The 20,610-nt window shown below is 40.5% G+C and overlaps 1 protein-coding gene across 6 annotated transcripts in view; it reads right to left on the minus strand.

Moving 5' to 3' along the window:
- TLN2 (talin 2) overlaps positions 1-20,610 on the minus strand; it is a 448,826-nt gene that overhangs the window by 212,669 nt on the left and 215,547 nt on the right. The window contains exon 4 of one of the 6 annotated variants that reach the window (XM_059913123.1): positions 15,257-15,587. The exons of the other annotated variants lie outside the window; for them this stretch is intronic. The gene's annotated coding sequence lies outside the window, so the exon portion shown is untranslated. The remainder of the gene's footprint in view (positions 1-15,256; positions 15,588-20,610) is intronic. 6 annotated transcript variants of the gene reach the window in all.

Raw genomic sequence — 20,610 nt, forward strand, 5'->3', positions numbered from 1 at the left:
ACAACACAGTGTCAGGAATACATCTGCCATGTGAGGTCCATTTCCCCCACTGTCCTCTGTGAGCAAGGACTATATCATTTCGGCCACGCTTGAATCTCCGGGCCATAGCACAGTGCCCACCACAAGTAGATGCTTAATAAATGTTTGTGGAATTAATATGCACATCATGGAAAGACGTACACCAATTTTTTTTTCTAAATTAGTCATTAGGAATTATTCACACTCACATCATGACTCAAGGATGAACAGAGGGCAAACATCCAGCAGACCCCACTATTTCTACTCATCCGCAACCATTTACACTGACCACAGAGACTAAACCTCATGGCTCACAAGATGAAGTTCCCTATTTTGGCAAATGAGAAACAAAAAAGAACCAAATCCACATCAGTTGGGAATAACTGGAAGCTCCCTGAGAACAGGGACCATGTGTATCGCTCACCATCAAGTACCTGCCAGAGAGAAGGGTTAAGTATTTGTTTAATGCATGTATGGAGGTGCAAGTCACCAAGAGAACCAAAGCGTGCATACAACGGGGAATACAGAATGATGGGAAAAAACCTTTGAGATTGTTTTCCATGTTCAGATGAAGAAACTATAATCTTGAGATCAACTAATCTTCTCAAGGTCACACTGGTAGCAAACCACAACCAGACCTTCCCGCGTTGCCACAATGAACAGAGTTGGTTATGGGTGTGGTGTGATTAGAGTCCTCCGATGATACCTCCAACTTACCCTCCCATCCCCAGCCGGCTCCTGGCACTGGCACCTGAAACTCCATTGCTAAGTACATAGTTGATCGTAATGATTTGTGTCCAGTTAAATTTTGCTGTAAAAGCAGCCATTTGCATTCATCACTGTCTTAGAAAGTTAAGTTTTAGAACCTTTCAAGCAAATGAGCTGAGAGCTGTCCTTTACTAAAGATGATTCCTAATTACCAAGAAATTCTGAGGCGGGAGGGATAGTTTAGTGCAGACCAATCCAGAACCTGGCACTGCTGAAAAAGGGCAATGAACAGAGAAGCATAGGAAGACCTGCTAAAAGGAAGGCGAGCAGACACCTATGTGTTTATAGCATTATAATTTGCTTAGAGCCAATTTTTAATACATACAGCATTTTGAAATATATGGGTAATCAGGCTCAAACTGCGTAGCTCAAGGGTCTGGGCCCCCCATTCACCCATTTCCCATCTCACAATGTAAGAACTCTCCATTTTAACAGAACAAATATATTTTCAATCCCTGCATAACTCAATTATTTTCCCCTGTGTGGCATACATCTGTCTGAAATGCACCATCATGCTTCTCCATTCTTCCTGGTTACTCACCAGCATCAAGCTTTGCTTTTAGAAACTAGTCTTTCCAACCACCCCAGCTGGCAGAAACCCTCTCCTCTCCTAGGCTCTCAGAACACTCATCTGTAGCCTTCCCAGGGGGAAGTCCCCACTGAAACAACCATGAGATGCTATGCCTCGTGTCCATTTGGCACGGAACGGTTTCATGGCACTTTCACAGGTGTCTTTTTACTTGATGTGCTCAACAGGTTACAAAGGAAAATAGGTTTTGTTTTGCACCCCCATTTCACAGACAAAGACAGAGGATCTGGGAGCATAGGTGAATCCCTGGCCTGTGTGTGGCATATACTGCTGTTTTCCATCAGGCTACTAAGAAGGCAGTGCTGGCTTTCCAGCAATCCCCCTGTTTGCCTATGCTTGCCGAGACAGCTGAATAAATCATCCACACGTCTTAGTCCTCTTGCATGTTACCTTTCAGTCCTGCTACTTCCTTCCTCTGACAAGTAAGGAAGAAGGCTCCTAACTCTGATTTTGAATTCTCTTATACACTAACTCATTCAAATGATTTGAGGCTGTTTACCAAAAAAAAAAAAAAAAAAAAAAAATAGAGAAATAAAAGGTCAGGTCTAAGAAGAAAAACAGAAGAAAAACAAAAGTGAAGGTCAAGACCAGGAGAACTGTGAATTATTCACCATTCATTTGGCTAACTGGGAATAAACGCATCCCATAATTTCTTCTGACCCTTGGTGACAAGCCTGTAAAATCCTAAGAAAGCAGATTCTTTAGGCTACTGCTGATGCTGATAAACACAAGCTTTGTCACTAAAGGCACACACCCCTGGGATGGGTACAGATAGACTAGCTTTTACTTGGGAAAAAAAGAGAGCTTTGTTCTACAATGATATGGGAAAAATATATTCAGTGTGTTCCAGACTGAACCTGGGAGAATGTGTGAAAAGAACTACACACACGTTCCCCCTCAGGTCACCTTCCTCATGCTTGTGCCTAATTTAATGCTAAAACAGCACACACCTGACTGAAGGCTAGCTGCCAATGTGGACTTCAGTTGTGAGGTGACAAGGCAAACCATCATGCCTGGTTTCACTTAAGAAACTGAAGAAATCTCCCACTCCCTGGCTCCACTTTCTTTCACTGAAAGGGTTTTCACTGCTGACCTCAGATGGGTGAATTCCAGGCTACAAACCCCCAGCACCATCCATCACTCAAAAAGGTAATAGTGCATGGTTTTGGCAAGGACGGATTCTGAAGAAAACAGAGAGTATTAAAAACATATTCTTGCTGTTTCTCTATGTTAATCCATTAACCATAAATCAGAAGTGCATTTCTGTTAGAGCCCAGACCTAAAAATCTGGCACTTATGTGGAGAATGGAAACAAACCAAGGGATGTGACTAAATCTTACATTTCTGGAGATTCAAAGTCCATTAGCATATTATCAGAGTGCCAGTCCCAGCAATTACTCATGAGATTAGATTTTCCAAAGGATCTTCATTTTCCATGGCTACTCATTCCAAGATCACCCTCATTTTATATCTAAAACTTGCAATGTTTCAGTTACACTTAACATAGCCTGTGATATCCCAAATCTCAGACTTAAGACATCATCAAGTCCAGCTTTCTACAAGATACATAAATCTTTGCTATAATTTTCCCATTCTCCCGAATTCCTTACCTACATTTATTTTTTAAATTTCTTTAATCAAAAAGAATAGCAGGGAACATATAAGCGATTATGTGTCTGGCACTGGTTCTAAGCCCTTTTTGTAGTCACTGAATCTTCACCATAACCCCATGCTAAGGAGTTTAGGCTTCACCCAATGAAGGCAACCAGGACACAGTGGTTACATGGCTTGACAGAGGCCACTGCACTGGGGGCTCTGCCTCCGACTGTGTGCTTTTAAAACAGAAAGAAACATGGAAAAATAAACGTAGTGCTTGGGTTAGGAGAGTGGTAAAATGGGTGAGATGTGTATTGTTTTTTACTAACAAAATTTCACCGGTTGCATTATTACACGTCATACACTGAACTAAGCACTTGACTTAATGAGTCAATGAGAGAGTCCTGTTTGCTCTGGATAATCAGGCTTAAGAGGCTGTGTCTCCTAAGCAACAGGCACACACAGGTGTAAGGGGAGGTTTAAACCCAGATCTACCAGAATCCAGACTTTTTGTCTGGCCTCACCTCACCCAAGATTAAGCACTGCTAACATTCTGGCACATCTCCTTTGTGTTGTTTATGTATAATTTTAAGTAGGTTGAGATGATACATTGTATAGAATTCTGCATCCTGATGCTTTCTTCCATTCTAATAACACAATAATCATTTCCCACAATATTGCAAACTTTTTAGAAACATTGTTTTAAATAGACGCATAACACAGCAATGCAAGGCATCATAATTTACTTTGCTCTATCCTCCTTTTTGTGTACGTCAGCTACTTGTTTTTACTATTATAAATAAGGCCATGAAAGGATTTTTCTATTTAAAAACTCTTGTTCTTTATTTCAGATTTTCTTAAGCTAGATTTTTTTTTTTTAAGGAACCATCAGTATTTTTAAAGAGCAACCCAGAAGATGTTAAGGCAAGAAGAAAAAATCTGAATGTACAGATATCAGCAGTTTGATTTATAGGTTAGCTAAATGAATATGCATTAACAACTGGAAAAACCAGTAGTCAATCTATTAGATTTTATAGTTCAATCTACTCCACAGAATGAGTCTGCTAGCAAGGACTCAGGCTGCAAAGGACCCTATCAAATAAGTTGACAAAAGGCATGAATGGGGGAAAAACATCTGGCATGGGCAATAAACCAGATTATACAGAAAAGAGGCAGAGGAAAGATAGATGCTTAACATAAATTTTAAAATATGTTGCAAACAGTGGAAATGACAGACAGAAAAAAGGATTAGACTAGACTTTACTAAACAAAATAGCATGGATGTGCCCGATAAATATCAATGCTCTGCTTTCTGTAAGCCCAAGTTTCAAGAACTGCCCAGTAGATCGAACCAGAATTACAAGAGAGATATTAACTAAACTGAAGTGCTCAGATGGAGTACCATTTTCCTATACTTAATAAAATAAAGCCAAGTCAAAAGTCCTGCCAATTTCATCAGTGAGTGATGGATAAGATGTACATTTCTAAGTGACAAAACCAAATCAAATTTAAGTCTGTGTACAAAAATATTACTTCATCAAGAGCACTGGGAAGAAATAAACATGTCCCCGGGGCTATGACATGAAATGATGAACTCTTGACAGGGTGGGTGAATATAGCATAGTATTTTAAATTATTATTTTAAGATAGTGTCATATTTATTATCAGTCTCGATAACCTAAACTACTTGAAAAACGATTTCGAGAACAAATACAAAACTTAAGCTAAAGCTGGAAAAATAACAGAAGAAAGTACAGAGACGGGTCAAGACAGAGGGAAACAAAGGATAAGGCTCTCCAAAGAAATGGCAGGACTGAAGAATTTCCTGACTCTGAAAGTGTGAGTGCCTCATCTACAGGAATTATGCTACAAAATTTTGTCATCTATCAGTATTGGCTTATAAAATTGATACTCATCTTGTCCTCCAACAGAAACACCTAATAGAATGTTATAGGTTGAATTGTGTCCCCCCACCCTGCCCCTGGCTCCTGAAATTCATATGTTGACGTCCTAACCCCAAGAATCTCAGAATGTGCCCTTATTTGGAGATGGGGCATTTATAGAGATAATCAAGGTAAAAGGAGGTCATTAGGGCAGACCCTAATCCAAAATGATTGGTATCCTTATAAAAAGGGGAAATTTGGACACAGAGACATGGATAGAGGAAAGCTGATGTGAAGAGACATAAGAAGGCAGGCATCTACAAGCCAAGGGGGGGAGAGGGGCCTGGAACAGATCCTCCCCTTCTAGCCCTTGGAAGGACACCTTGATCTCGGACTTATAGCCTCCAGAAGTGTGAGACGGTCAATTTCTGCTGATTAAGCCACCTAATTGGGGGTTCTTTGTTATGGCAGCCTTAGCAAACTAATACACTTAGCCAGGCTAATTATGGTTCAATTCATATTTCAATTAGTCCCATTTTCCTAAATACAAGAAATTAGTACAACTTTGACACAAATTGACTAACAGCATAGTCAATATATGTAGTAATACATGTTTTGTTTATGAACATGTAAACGTAGGCACGGATGTAGCTACTGGTGTATGCAAAGGCATATGTATAATATATGGGTTTATTCTGCCTAAGGTCGCAAATATAGTAAATGACAGGGGGGGACTCTAACCTGGGTATATCTACCTTCAGGGTCCCTGGTGTTGCTAGAATACCATCCAACGAACTAGATTGCAATGTGGAAAATGCTTCTCATTGTAGGATACTGCGATTGAAGATATGTAGAATTTTGGATTCTTACAGGAAAATATGGAAGAGACTGTGTAAGTGTTTTATTGGAGTGGTAAAATTGTATTTTTTGAGTTTGATTTTTTTTTTTTGCCTTTAGTTATAGTATACACTATTTTTTCAGGAATTTAAATAAATTCAACTACAACACAAGACCACTTTCAATTACTCTAATCTTGATGAAACTGAATGGCTCTCTTCCTTGTAAGAACATCCCCTCCATTGTATGAGACAGGAAGCTCCCCAGGCAATTCCATTAAACAGTCCATCCCTCAATTGAGTTATTTTCACAACCTTCTCTGGAATCTCCCCCTACTTTCAACACAACTACTTTAAGTTGTAGAAATAACTATTGAGGCACAAGTAACTCATAGACACAGGATGAATCAGATCCAGGGCTATGGTGAAAGCAACGGAGCAGGCTGATAAGTGGTCAGTCACTTATAAGGTACAAGATACTGTGCTGAGAGCTTCGCGAGAAAAAAATGAGATGGAACAGGGCTGGACCTGCATACATGGGCTGAAATGCTCACAACACACATATGACCCACACCCAGAGAGAGGACTCCCCTATGAGCTAACAAAGAAGTTCTAGAAAAAAGTAGATGCAATGACAAGAGGACCAGAAGTATCTACTGGATGAAGACAGAACTTTGGGTAGAGTCATTTGGGAATAACATTAGGCTGAGGGTGAGCTATAAGCTCAGCCTTAAACAAAGGACAGGATTTGAGTAGATAAGGGAGAGGATTTGAGTAGATAAGGGAGAATGGTAGCCTTCCAGATGGTGTTAGGAGAAGCTACCTTTCAACCCCAGGGGAAGTTCTGCTCTTTGTTCAAGATTCAGTTTGTCACACCCCCTACTCCTCTCTCAGACAGTACTCACCACCCAGGACTAGTGACCACCATGACTCCAGGGCCTAGCACAGAGCCTGGGAGATGAGTAGGTATTCCATAAAGACTGAACACTGTGTAACTATTTCTGAGCCTACTTTTCACACATAATGATGGGCTCCTGGATGGCCCACCATTCCTCATTATCCTCACCACTGGGCAGACTTTCAGAACTATTTGATATACAGTTGGATGCAATTCCTCCATTTGACTTCCTTTTTATCACAGAGGAACAAGCATTAGAAAGAAATTATAACTGTTAAAAAAATTAGGCCATTTCCTTCAGATTTAAAAATACCATCTTTCAGCCAGTTTCAAGCATATCTCTTCCACTGTCTTGACTAATATTGAGACAAATCATGTTATGGAGAAAACAAATTTGGACTTGGAGTTAGAACACATGGGTCTCAACGGCAGTACCATCACTTAGGGTCTGTATGACCTTACAATTCCAGAGTTACAATGCATACCAAGTCTCAGTTCATGCAAAACTCACTTAAAATAACACATAGCAAAGATCTTGTCGCTGGAAAAGTCTAACCACAATATTTGCTGCTACTATTATTATTAACACCTAATATGCTGTTTGGATAAAAATTTAAAATACAGCATTCTAAAAAGGTATTCCTCTCCGCAAAAGAGATACAAAGACAGATAACTGATGGTCGTTTGGCCAGTGGACAGGGTAGGAAGGGTAATGGCTCTTCAATGAGAACCAACTTAACATGCCTTGCTTGAGGTGTTCTCTCCCCACCTCACCCCCTTACCTAAAAGGTGGCCAGTGGGATAATTTTATGACTCAGGTAGGTTTGTTTTGTTTTGTTTTTTAAATGACTATTTTTTAAAAATTATTTTTATTTATTTGGCTGTGTTGGGTCTTTGTTGCTGCACGCAGGCTTTCTCTAGTTGTGGCGAGTGGGGGCTACTCTTCGTTGTGGCGTGCGGTTTTCTCACTGCAGTGGCTTTTCTTGTTGTGGAGCATGGGCTCTAGGTGCGCGGGCTTCAGTAGTTGCGGCACGTGGGCTCAGTAGTTGCAGTACACGGACTTAGTTGCTCTGCGGCATGTGGGATCTTCCTGAACCAGGGCTCGAACCCATATCCCCTGCATTGGCAGCCAGATTCTTAACCACTGTGCCACCAGGGAAGCCCTATGACTCAGGTAGTTTTTAAATGTAGAAAATTTTTAGACTAGCAGGGCAGTGCTGTGGCTACTCTAGTTCTTAAGTCTTACATAGAACTAATTAAAAAAGAGAGACAACTGAGTTTCAGTCGCGACTCTGCTTCTCACTATGGCAGGAAGCCAACTACTTCAACTGGAATGGTATACAAAATGCTCGCTTCTTAAAGAATGCATTCATGCATTTATTCACTCATTCAGCCACATATACTCATTGAGTGCCATTACTAGACCAGATGCTGCTCCTCGGACAGAGAGGACCCCAACAAGCAGTACAGGGTGATGAGTTTGGAGTAAGAGCTGATGTCACTCTGAACAGCAAAGTCCTTCCAGTGTCTAAGTGATTGTAGGATGAAGTCAGGGCTCTAAGAGTTCAGGTGGCTGGGAGTCCTCGAGGTTCCTGAAGGGCTTTAAGATTAGTTTGGGTCCTTCGCAGGCAAGACTTAACTGGGTGTGATTCAGTCAGAATGGGAATGGCCTACGGCACAGGCAAGCAAGAACTGGCCACCCTAAACACCTCCCCACACAGTGGCACAAGTCCTCAGCATGACACTGTGCCCTCTGTGAATGATCTGTCTGTAACAATGGAAGGCCAAAAAACAGCTGCTGGAGTGGTCTCAAGATCTGTGAGGACGGGAGAGAACAAGTAACTTCTCATCAGTATTCATGGGGACTTTGTGGCCGCTGTGTCTTACTGGTGGCCTCATGGCAGCACCCGCTGTTATCCCTGTGGGCTCTCACATCACCAAGGCTCCCAATGAAACTGGAATTGACAGGTTTTATCATCATTACCAACATATCATATATATAAATATAGCTATTAAAAAATACCTACTATCAAACTCTCACAGTTGAAAAAAACGATAGATGATTATTTGTGCTACAGAAGGCATCCTGACATAACTGTGAATTCACTGAGCAAGCCCTCTTAAAAATTCACATATTGAGTCTCATTGTTTTTCATCAAGTCCTCAGGGGACTGCAGCCTTTAACTCTGGGTCCCCCACCAAAGATGGTCTTAAGGGCCCCCAGACATTGCTCAATCTGCTCTTTTATTTCAGTGATCTCAACTTTCTCAGGGTTGGTTCTGACTTTAAAATTCCATGGCCCCATGTTTCAAGAAGATTTTATGTATTCCCCAAACTACATACATTTGTAATAATCAACTTTCCAGTTTCCGGTCACAGAAGACCTATCCCTGATCAGAAAGTATAACCACCTTCTCCACACTGGGCTGCAGAAACTCAAGCCAAGTAAAAGAGCATGGCTTTCCCTTTGCTCACCTGCCTGCCTTCAGGATTTCTGAAATTCAGAAAGCATGCTCAAGGCCTTCCAAGCAAGGAGGCATGGCTTTGCTTCCAAGCTCCTTCCCAGGCCTCTACCCTCCCCAAGAAAGGTGGATGAGCACCTACTGGGGTTGGGCTCTGGGTTGCTCTGAGGGTTTCCATCCTTTATTGTGGCTGTCAGACCAGGCGCATGGGAAGGGCCACCCAGGAAGGGCTGAAGCCAGGGCTGGGAGAAAGGATGCATTAGGGAAGCAAGAGATACCAGGTCCAGAGAGGGATGGGAAGGAAGCTGGGGGACACATGGGAAGCTGTCAGCCAAACTCATCTATGTATTTGGCTTTTTGGGAGCATTCAATTCTCATCCATGCTTCTCCTGACTGTTACTATCCTGGGTGAGAGAGGGCTGGCTAAATATTGCAATGCCCCAGAAAAAAAATTTTTTTTAATGAAAAATCCTTTTGCGTTTTCCCCTATTCTGTTTACCTTTGAAAGACATGTATAAAATTTACTGAGAAAAAAGTCTCTTCATTCTCTCCCCCAACCCCAGTGGTGACTCTCTCCATGAGCCAGTCTAAATGTCAAAAGAAAAAGGCATCTTCTCAGGAAAATATAAATATTTATAGACAGCATTACTCCATCACTCCTGAAATGTTAAACAGAGCTATTTCTCCACTTCTCTTCTTTATTGATTTAGTTATGTGGTACATAATAATCAGAAAGCAAAAAAAAAAAAAAGGGTAACAGTAGAACTCAAGTCATTAGGTCATGCATCAAATAAATGGAGACCAAAAATAATACTCATTAAATCTCTTTGTGATATATCCCCAGAGAGTGGTAACAGAAACAAGAAATCAATGTCAAAACAAACCTAGCCTCGGGCCACTGGAGATTGGCTTCTCAAGTACTTTCTTCTGTGATGAGAGCATCCAAGTCTGTGGAATTCCTGCTCTGAGATATATGCTCTTAGAGCTAATTTCCCCAGCTGACTGAAGGGCCAATGGGAAAGAGTTGAAATGTAGGGGGTGTAAAGTCCTCACTCAGCCCTGAAAATATTTGGCTGGCCCTCCACTTTCCTGACCTCCTCTAGACCAGAGGACTTCTAAAGTTTCAGGTCTGTTTTGTGGACCCCTCTTATGATACCTAAAATTGGGTTCTACCTGCATGATCAGTCTTCTTCCCTAAGTGATAGCCAGCTTGGAATAAGAATTATGATTAGTGAGTATGATATTTGCTATGAAAAGACACGGAGGAACCTTAAATGCATATTATAAGGTGAAGGAAGCCCATCTGAAAAGGCTGTGTACTGTGTAATTCCAACTATATAACATTCTGGAAAAGGCACAACTATGGATACAATAGAAATGTCAGTGATTTGGGGGTTGGGGGTGGAGTTAAGCAGAGCACAGAGGATTTTTAGGGCCGTGAAACCAACTCTGTATAATATTATAAGGATGAATATGTGTCATTATACATTAGTTCAAACCCACTGAATGTACCACACCAAGAGTGAATCCTTAGGTAAACAATGGACTTTGAGTGATTATAGATTTGGGCCAATGTAGATTCATCTTTGGTTAAAAAGAAAAAAAATTTTTTTTTTACTCTGTTGAGTGATGCTGATAATTGGGGAGGTCTTGCATGTGTGGAAGCAGGGGGTATATGGGGAATCTCTGTACTTTCCTCTCAATTTTATACTGTTAATTCTAAATTGTAAATCTAAAATTTCTCTTAAAATAATTGTCTTTAAAAAAATTTTTTTTCCTGTGAGATAAAATTCTTAAAATTCTCTTTGCTTGGGTGTATACCTAGGAGTGTATATACCTAAACATAATTCTATGTTTAATCTTTTGAGGAACTGCCTGCTTTTCCAAAGCAGCTGTACCATTTACATTCCCCACCAGACATGAGGATTCCAATTTTTACACATTCTCCCCAACACTTATTATCTGTCTTTTCAATTATAGCCATTCTAATAGGTGAAGTGGTATCTTATTGTGGTTTTGATTTGCATCTCCCTGATGACTAATGATGTTGAGCACGTTTTCATGTGCTTATTGACCATCTGTCTATCTTCTTTGGAGAAACAGTTATTCTAATCCTTTACTCCATTTTAAAAATTGGATTATTTGCCTTTCTATTGTTGGATTATCTGACTTCTTTGTATATTCTTTTCTTATCAATATTTTATTTTTTTATTGAAGTAGAGTTGATTTACAATGTTGTGGCAATCTCTGCTCTACAGCAAAGTGACTCAGTTATACACATAGAGACATTCTTTTTTTAATATTCTTTTCCATTATGGTTTATCACAGGATATTGAATATAGTTCCCTGTACTATACAGAAGGACCTTGTTGTTTATCCATCCTGTATATAATAGTTTACATCTGTTAATCCCACACTCCCAGTCCTTCCCTCCCCCACCCACCTCCCCCTTGGCAACCACAAGTCTGTTCTCCATGTCTGAGAGTCTGTTTCTGTTTTGTAGATAGGTTCATTTGTGCCATATTTTAGATTCCACATATAAGTGGTATCATATGGTATTTGTCTTTCTCTTTCTGACTTACTTCACTCAGGATGACAATCTCTAGTTGCATCCATGTTGCTGCAAATGGCATTATTTTGTTCTTTTTATGGCTAAGTAGTATTCCATTGTATATACGTACCACTTCCTCTTTATCCATTCCTTTGTTGATGGACATTTAGGTTGTTTCCATGTTTTGGCCATTGTGAATAGTGCTGCTATGAACATAGGGGTGCATGTATCTTTTTGAATTATAGTTTTGTCCAGGTATATGCCCAGGAATGGGAATGCTGGATCATATGGCAATTCTATTTTTAGTTTTCTGAGGAACCTCCACACTGTTTTCCATAGTGGCTGCACCAACTTACATTCCCACCAACAATGCAGGAGGGTTCCTTTTTCTCCACACCCTCTCCAGCATTTGTTATTTGTAGACTTTTTAATGATAGCCATTCTGACTAGTGTGAGGTGGTACCTCACTGTAGTTTTGATTTTCATTTCTTTGATAATTAGTGATGTTGAGTATCTTTTCATGTGCCTACTGTCCATCTGTATGTTTTCTTTGGACAAATGTCTATTAAGGTCTTCTGCCCTCTTTATATATTCTTGATACTGTAGTGTCCTTTGATGCCCAAAAGTTTTTAATTTTGATGAAGTCCAATATATTACTTATTTTTCTTTTGTTGCTTGTGCTAATGGTGTAATATTTAAGAAACTGTTGCCTGATCCAAGGTCATGAAGATTTACACCTATGTTTCCTTCTAAGAGTTTTATAGTTTTATCTCTTACATTTAGATCTTTGATCCATTTTGAGTTAATTTTTTACATATATGGTCTGAGGTAGGAGTCCAATTTCATTTCTTCTCTATCAGCTTTTAAAACTAAGAAATAGCTTTCTGCTAACTTCCACTGAATGCAAGAGGTGGAGAGAAAGGATAGAGAATTCCAAACCCAAGATTAATTTATGAGTAGGAAGAGAAGATAGCAATTGAACTTTACCTGATGGGTCTGAAATGACCTTCAGCAATTGTAGAAATCCAGTATTTTGAGCATTGAGGTGGAGCTCAGTGCTCTGTGATTTTCAAATGACCAGCCAAGTAAAGGAAGACTTCACATTTTAAGGGATACCACTTAAAGCCAACAAAATAAATAAAGTTACTGGATACCAGTAATATAGCCTGCACTGTTCTAGCCCCTAAGGTACAGTACACATATAAACATACATAAGACACAGTCACTCACCCTAATGGCTAAGCTTGTGAAATAAGGCTGGTCTTCCAGGAAACAGTTCAAAGAGTGAAATAGTTCAATTATATAAGCCTTTGGATGAAAAACAGAGGTCAAATTTCTTTTAGGAGATATATCCTATTTGCTCAAGCCAACAGGTCTAGTGAAATATTCAAACAGGGCACAAGCTTTTTGGGACACTAGATTTGATTTTACAGTCTTGTTAATAACCATTCCAGCAACTCTTTTTATGTGTATTATACAATGGACAACCACCTCATCAAATAAACAAAAAAGAAAACTTCCTGACTTTGAAGACATAGATAGAAGAGATTCTCTGAATAAAGAATGATGGGAAGAAGCTGTTAACATGGTCTCTACATCCTCAATTACCTTTAGACTGTGTATTCGTAAGAGATTTTTCCAACACTTGAATGGACTCTCAGTTTTAACTGACACTGGGTCTTTAACATTTTTAAATAGCTTGATATTTGTCTTTTATTGGGCCCTCCAAACATGACAAAAGTGGAGAAAAGGAAAATATACTCAAAAACATATTTAGGAATATGTGGGAAGAAGAGCAGAAAATATGCAAAATCAATATACCCATTACTCTCAAAGGAACAAATGTTGTGCAAGAACTGCTCTGAGCCAGGCTCCTACAACCCAAGTAAAACCTCCTCCTTCAGAGAGCTCATGGCTTAGTACCTCAGAATGTCAAGGAAACTTCAGAAAGTGCCTCAGCTGGGAGAAAAAAAATCCACAAAACAGATATCCATACAGAAAGGTGGGCCAAAAAATACAAAGTGGTAAAAACAAAAATCACAGCTGGTAACACTCAGATACCTTCTAAAGCTCAGCTCAGGGTTCCTCTCTGAATCACCTTAGAAGAGGAGAATCACCTTAGAAGCAGTACAATCTTGGAAAGTGTCACTTAAGAGGGACATGGAAGTACCATCTCACAGAGACATGGGCTCACCATTTATGATCATCCATTATGTGTCAGGCATATAATGTTTATCCCATTTACCCCATCTAGGGACCACATAAAGTTGGTGACACCAAGGAAGTGCCAGAGCCTAGATATTTAATTTAGATATCTACCTAAATTTTAGTCCACCACCAAAATGACTGATGGAAAATTGAGAGTATCACCACCGTACAGGTAAGTCACCAGGATTGTCTGGGGCTACCTTGTAGGTTAGCAGGGCAGGGAATTCCTCAAGTAGGACAAGACACAGTAGAATATGATCATCTTATGACCGATTACTGTAAGGTCAACCAAGACCCCCCTCCCTGCTCTGATTTTACAAGAAATAAGCAACTTTCTGCTCTAGTGTTTGTTCTAATGAGTAGATTGGTCCTCCTAGGGGCTTCCAAATAAAATGTCCTCTCAAGAGGTCTCCCTGAAATAGGAGACCTCTTCTGTCATTTCACATCTACTTGGTTCCAAGGAACAAGGCTTTATGGAAGGGAGACTCAATTTCCCATTTACATCGGCCATCCGATTTTCTTTCCCCATACTTGGTATACAGAATCATCCAACCCTTCTTCTAATCCTAGATCTTAGTTATGAGGATCAATTATCAAGACTTTACTTAATATCCAGACCTTCCTTTGAAAAATGTCTCTCTTTTAGAACAGGCTTAGAGAAAGCATATAGTCTCTACTATAATTCATACATACTTATAATAATTTCATTTAATTCAACAAATACTGATTACTTCTTGAAGGTTCTACTGTGTACAATGTTCTAAGTATTAATATTATTTCAACTTTTGCTCCTGTTTCAACGGCATTGCCTAATTGGGATTTTGCCTATACAAGGCACTCCAGGAAAACTATGCAGTAGAGCCTGAAGCTGTTGCTTTAAAAGGCTGAGGAAGCCTCGGTGGGCATATGAATACTTTCAAAACTACAATCATTTAATCTTATCCCAGAATTATACAATTTAAATAGAGCAATGCTTAACAATTAGCATCACTGTTAACCTTAAGTTTCTCAGTGTAAAGAGCCCTAGGATGCTAGCACAATTATAAAATTCTCATTTCCGTATCAGAGTTTTAGAAAAGGAAAATGTTCACTTTCCATGTTGATAGTCCATGTGTGATTTCTCCCTTTTCATAATTTCCTCTATTGAAAGCTAAAGTCATAGCTCAACCAGAATCTTAATGAATGAAATTCCAGTGCTAAATACTTCAAAATTCCACATGACAAGGACAACAAACAATGTGACCCCTACCTGGAAAGAACTGAGAGGAGAAAACAAGCAAGCTGAAAAGTGCCTAATAAAAATCATTCATTCTAAAAGTTTCTACAAGATGCTTCCTTAAAGAACCCAACCTCAGGGAAATCAGAAAAGGCAAAGAAAATTCATGTACTTCATAATGATACTGTAACAACATTATAACCAGTTTTTTAAAATTAATTAATTAATTACTTTATTTATTTTTGGCTGCATTGGGTCTTCGTTGCTGCGCAGGCTTTCTCTAGTTGCGGCGAGCAGGGGCTACTCTTCATTGCGTTGCACAGTCTTCTCACTGTGGTCGCTTCTCTTGTTGCAGAGCACGGGCTCTAGGCGTGTGGGCTTCAGTAGTTGTGGCATGCGGCCTCAGTAGTTGTGGCTCGTGGGCTCTAGAGCGCAGGCTCAGTAGTTGTGGCACACGGGCTTAGTTGCTCCACGGCATGTGGGATCTTCCCGGACCAGGGCTCAAACCCATGACCCTGCACTGGCAGGCGGATTCTTAACAACTGCACCACCAGGGAAGTCCCTATGACCAAATTTTTAAACTCAAGTAAGTAAGGTAATTCTGGTATAGCTAAGAGACAAAACCCTTAGCATGTATCCAGTACGGCTCTATTTTTAAAATAATGCCTCTGACACACAGCCGTTCAATTTCTATGTTAGCCTCTAAAAAGCACAAATCAATGTTTCACAATATGATTCTGTGCATGACGAACCTCTTCACTTATCTCAAGGATAACTGCAACTATTAAATATTATTCTATGAATACAAGGTAATAGCAGAAATGAAGACTTAGCTTACCTAATTCCCTCCTTGGCTGGCTCCCAAAATTCAGCAACTCCCTCCATCAGGAGGAACAAAGACAGAGCAAGACAGAGATGGAAATATCTATAAAGGCTCCTCATGATGTAAGTGACCGAGGTACTTGGAATACAACCCTACGCTGCCAATGATACAGAAAATCTAATATCAAATTATCAAATCTTCCTGCACATCCAAGAGGATGAATAAGCCCCTTAAGATTTCTCATTTGCCAAGAAACAAAATGGTCTACCTACTAGAACTGCATTAGCCTTCGTTGATAATGAAATTTTAAAAGGCATGTGTAATAAAGGCATGGCTAGCATAAGCAAGCATAAAGCAAGTTGTTCCTTGCTTCTTTTACCACCAGCATTTACCTTAGTCCTTCCTTTCAACCTTCAAAATAATAAGCCCACAATCCTATTTTAGTAGGGCAGAGTTTAAAATACTTATGTTAATATAACTGAATGTCTGCCAAGAGGAAAAACATTGGTATCTGTCCTTGTGCTAAAACTCATCCCACACTCCTCAAGCTTTTTTCCCCTCTATGCCCACCATTCAGTATCAAACATGATTCATGACATCTTTAGTTTCATCTATATGTCAGCTTCACACCAGTGGCCACAGATACCTAATCCAACTAAAAGCTCTTATTTATAACTTCCCATGTAGCGATACATGGGCCTCTAAGAGCTGTGTGTGCTTGGACAAGGCATTTATCAATCTGAGTCTCATTTTCCTGCTGGGTAATAAGTGGTGAGGACCAGGTGATCTCAGAGTGGCCTGCCACCATCCAATGCCTTATGTCTGGGTGCACATCTTTCCTGCTGGCTTGCCCGTATCAGGGAGAAAGCTAACTTCAGTCTTGGACTCTTAAGTTCATTTATCTCAAGAGACTCAGGATTTGAAATTAGGAAAGAAAATAATAAAAGGCAGTAATGAGGATGTTTGTTTATTTCCCACACTCCAGTCAACAGTGCTTTGGCCTGGGCCTTTGACTGCAAACTTCCTGGGGCAAGAGACCTGTTTCGGCTGATGTCAGTAAGCTATTTATGTTATTATTCCAACAAAGTGGAATAATAAACACCAAATTTTTAAAAATTTTGCTTGTTCAAATGGATGAAAATCAACAAAAATAATTGTCCATATTTTCCTAAGCCACAGAACACAATTCTAGCAGATACTAGGTAGAACTGTTATTCTGAAAATTGAGTGTCAATAATCTTGAAAGCTTCAAAGGCATGACCAGATTCTGTTAAAATCTGTATTTACATGTGCTAATGCCTCACACGTACTCTTATCTGCTCTTATCCAAATGCTCAGAAATCATTAGGATGAATGGTTTGAAGTCAAGGGCTGTAGGAAGACACATGCACGAGGGAGAATGTGGAACCCGCCCACTGTTCAGAACAGAACGTGAATGGATTTTGGAGGGAACTCAGGCCTATCTTCCCTGTAGCCTCCACATCCGCACACTCCCTCTACTGCAGAATCACACAGGAGTAGCCCATAATCATCCAGCATCCATTCCCATCTGCCCACTTAGATCTCTGCTCTCCAGCAAAATGACATCACCAGGGTACAGTCGGCAAGCCAGGCTGGTGATAGGGAAGCCCAGATTGCCTGGGATCTGAAAGAAGACTCTTACGGTTTAAAAAGACAGCTGGCTCCATTTAAGATTCCTCCCTGCCCATCAGCCTCAGCCCATGCTCCCCCTTTAATCCCCCAAACATATGCTGTGGGAGTTCCTGTCCTCTCCCTGCCCTTGCCATTGCACGGGAGCCTAGCTGCTCCCAGCGGCTGCTGGCTTCCTCTTGGCTCACCACTAAGTTCTAACGGAATGGATGCTGAAGACCAGCTCATGGCAAAAGGCATTTCCTCAGATTCTTACCCCTAACCATAGCCTACACCCACTTACCGAACAACTAAGTCTCTGACAGTGAAAAATCCTCAGCTTACACTGCAGCCACCAAAGCCTGACCATAGCCAGTGTAGGTGAGGGGGCGGGGGCGGCGCCACTACAGGCCAGCACGTCGAAAGGTCCTAGTTCTGAACAGGATGACTCCAACTTGGAAGCGATCTCCTAATGGGTTCACTGAGGCATGAGTAACCAGAAAAGTGGGTCAGGGACCCGAGTCATAGTCTGAAGGCTTATATGCACGTGTGCTAGCAAAGCAAAGCTCCAGGGTTCTGGATGGTTTGCAAGATGCAAACAATGCCATTGGCAGATGGGTCCTCCCGCTACTGCCCCCACCGATACTCCCACATCAGCCTTGATGACCAGCACAATGACAATAACCACGCCTGCATCTCCCAGTTATCCCCAAAGGCAGCCGGAAAAACAAGTCATCTCAGATGTTATCGGTACAGCAGTTTTCAGGTCACCATGCTCCATCCAGCTGTCCAAGGCAACAGCCTCTGATTAAGATGGGCTTGATTTTTCTTAGTTGCAATGTTTTTTTTTTCCTATTTGGTCAATAGATGTCACATTAATGTGGGTTTTTAGCTTTTATACTTCTCTTTCTTCAACAACAACAAAAGAGTCAGATGTCTTCTTGCCTTTACTCCATCATGTGCTTATGCTTATGTACATAACTGTACATGCACACACACTTCTGACATAACAAGCAGGACTGCTAAGGAATTAAGTCAGCACTCTAAGCACTTGAAGACAATCTGACAAAGCAGCAGAGGAAAGCTGTCAAAGCTTATCCATTTCTTTGGTTTTTCCCTCTTAACTGTGATAGTTTTTTCTTCTCTCTGCGCCCCCCCCAAAGAGAAAATCTTATACCTTTCAACAGCCCAATATCTGAGCCAAAGCTACAAAATAGCACACTCCCATGTCCTATGTCATTTGAGACCTTCCCCCTCCAAGGCCCTCCAGGGTCAAAACACTGCACACCTTCTTTTGGGCTCACAAACAATAAGATTTGCTCAGAAGGGCAGAGGTGGCTTTACTCCATCAGGTGAGAAGCAAGAAATTTCCTGAGTGTCACAGTAACTTTTAAATCCATCAGAAACCATCTAATACCAAGTTTTTCAAGCATCAGAACAAATATGGAAATATGACCATTTGCAAAGAGCAAGCATTGCAAGTCCAACAGTGTAAATCTTCCTGGATCTAAGGAAGGTTAAACCGGCCATTTAAAATCAGCGCCAAATCAAAACCACAATGAGGTATCACCTCACACTGGTCAGAATGGCCATCATCAAAAAATATACAAACAATAAATGCTGGAGAGGGTATGAAGAAAAGGGAACCCCTCCTGCACTGTTGGTGGGAATGTAAATTGAGACAGCCACTATGGAGAACAGTATGGAGGTTCCTTAAAAAACTAAAGATAGAACTACCATATGACCCAGCAATCCCACTACTGGGCATATACCCTGAGAAAACCATAATTCCAAAAGATACATGTACCACAACGTTCACTGCAGCACTATTTACAATAGCCAGGACATGGAAACAGCCTTAATGTCCATCGACAGATGAATGGATAAAGAAGATGTGGCACATATATACCATGGGATACTACTCAGCCATAAAAAGGAACGAAATTGAGTTATTTGCAATGAGGTGGATGGACCTAGAGTCTGTCATACAGAGTGAAGTAAGTCAGAAAGAGAAAAACAAATACCTTATGCTAACACACATATATGGAATCTAAAAAATCGGTATTGATGCACCTAGTGGCAGGACAGAAATAAAGACGCAGACGTAGAGAACAGACTTGAGGACACAGTGCGGGTAGGGAAAGCTGGGGCGAAGTGAGAGAGTAGCATGGACATATATACACCACCAAATGTAAAATGAATGGCTACTGGGAAGCTGCTGCATAGCACAGGGAGATCACCTCGATGCTTTGTGACGACCTAGAGGAGTGGGATAGGGAGGGTGGGAGGGAGGATTAAGAGGGAGGGGATATGGGGATACATGTATACCTATAGCTGATTCACTTTGTTGTACAGCAGAAACTAACACAACATTGTAAACCAATTATACCCCAATAAAGATTAAAAAAAAAAAACAGCATCAATATATTATTTCTGAGTGGAATGCAAAACTCCCTTGTAGCTTTATTGTGAAACCATTTGGAGCAGGGCCCTTAAGGTACATCCTCGGGCCCCTGCTGATGTATCAGATCCCTCACTCTCCTCTGTAGTTAGGGGAACAGTGGAAATCCTGGATCTCAGCCATCATACAGTTGACTGGAAAGGAAAAATTACAATAATATCCCAAGCAAAAAACCAACTAAGGGTAGATCTAACAAGAGTAGCAAACTTGATGGGTCACTCTTCAATGGAATGGCCAATGAACAGTTCTTATGAGTGCATAAGCCTCCCCACATATTTTACTCTCTTTCCAGCCTTATTCCCACCCCAAATGAAATATATGAACTCAAAGGAAAAACCAAAAGTTCTATGTCTAATGAAAAACTGCCTAATGATAACAGTCAACTTGCTAAGAAGCAAAGGATTAGAAGGCAATGTATATTTTGAATTCTTGTCTACATTAGGATTAGCAGTAAGCCCAGAGCTGACTGTATACCACACAGTGATCTCAGTTGGTGCTGGCATGGATTAGCTATGATTTAAATTTAAGGTAAGATAGATTTACATTCCATAAAGGTCTAATATTTCATGCATGAACCACAGAGTGAGCTTGCAACTGTTATCTTAGCAACACAGCCAGCAAAAGCTCATTCACAAATTTATACTTGGTTTTGGTAAACAGAACCATCACCAG

Source organism: Balaenoptera ricei, chromosome 2 (genome assembly GCF_028023285.1).
Source record: "Balaenoptera ricei isolate mBalRic1 chromosome 2, mBalRic1.hap2, whole genome shotgun sequence".
Lineage (NCBI taxonomy): Eukaryota > Metazoa > Chordata > Mammalia > Artiodactyla > Balaenopteridae > Balaenoptera > Balaenoptera ricei.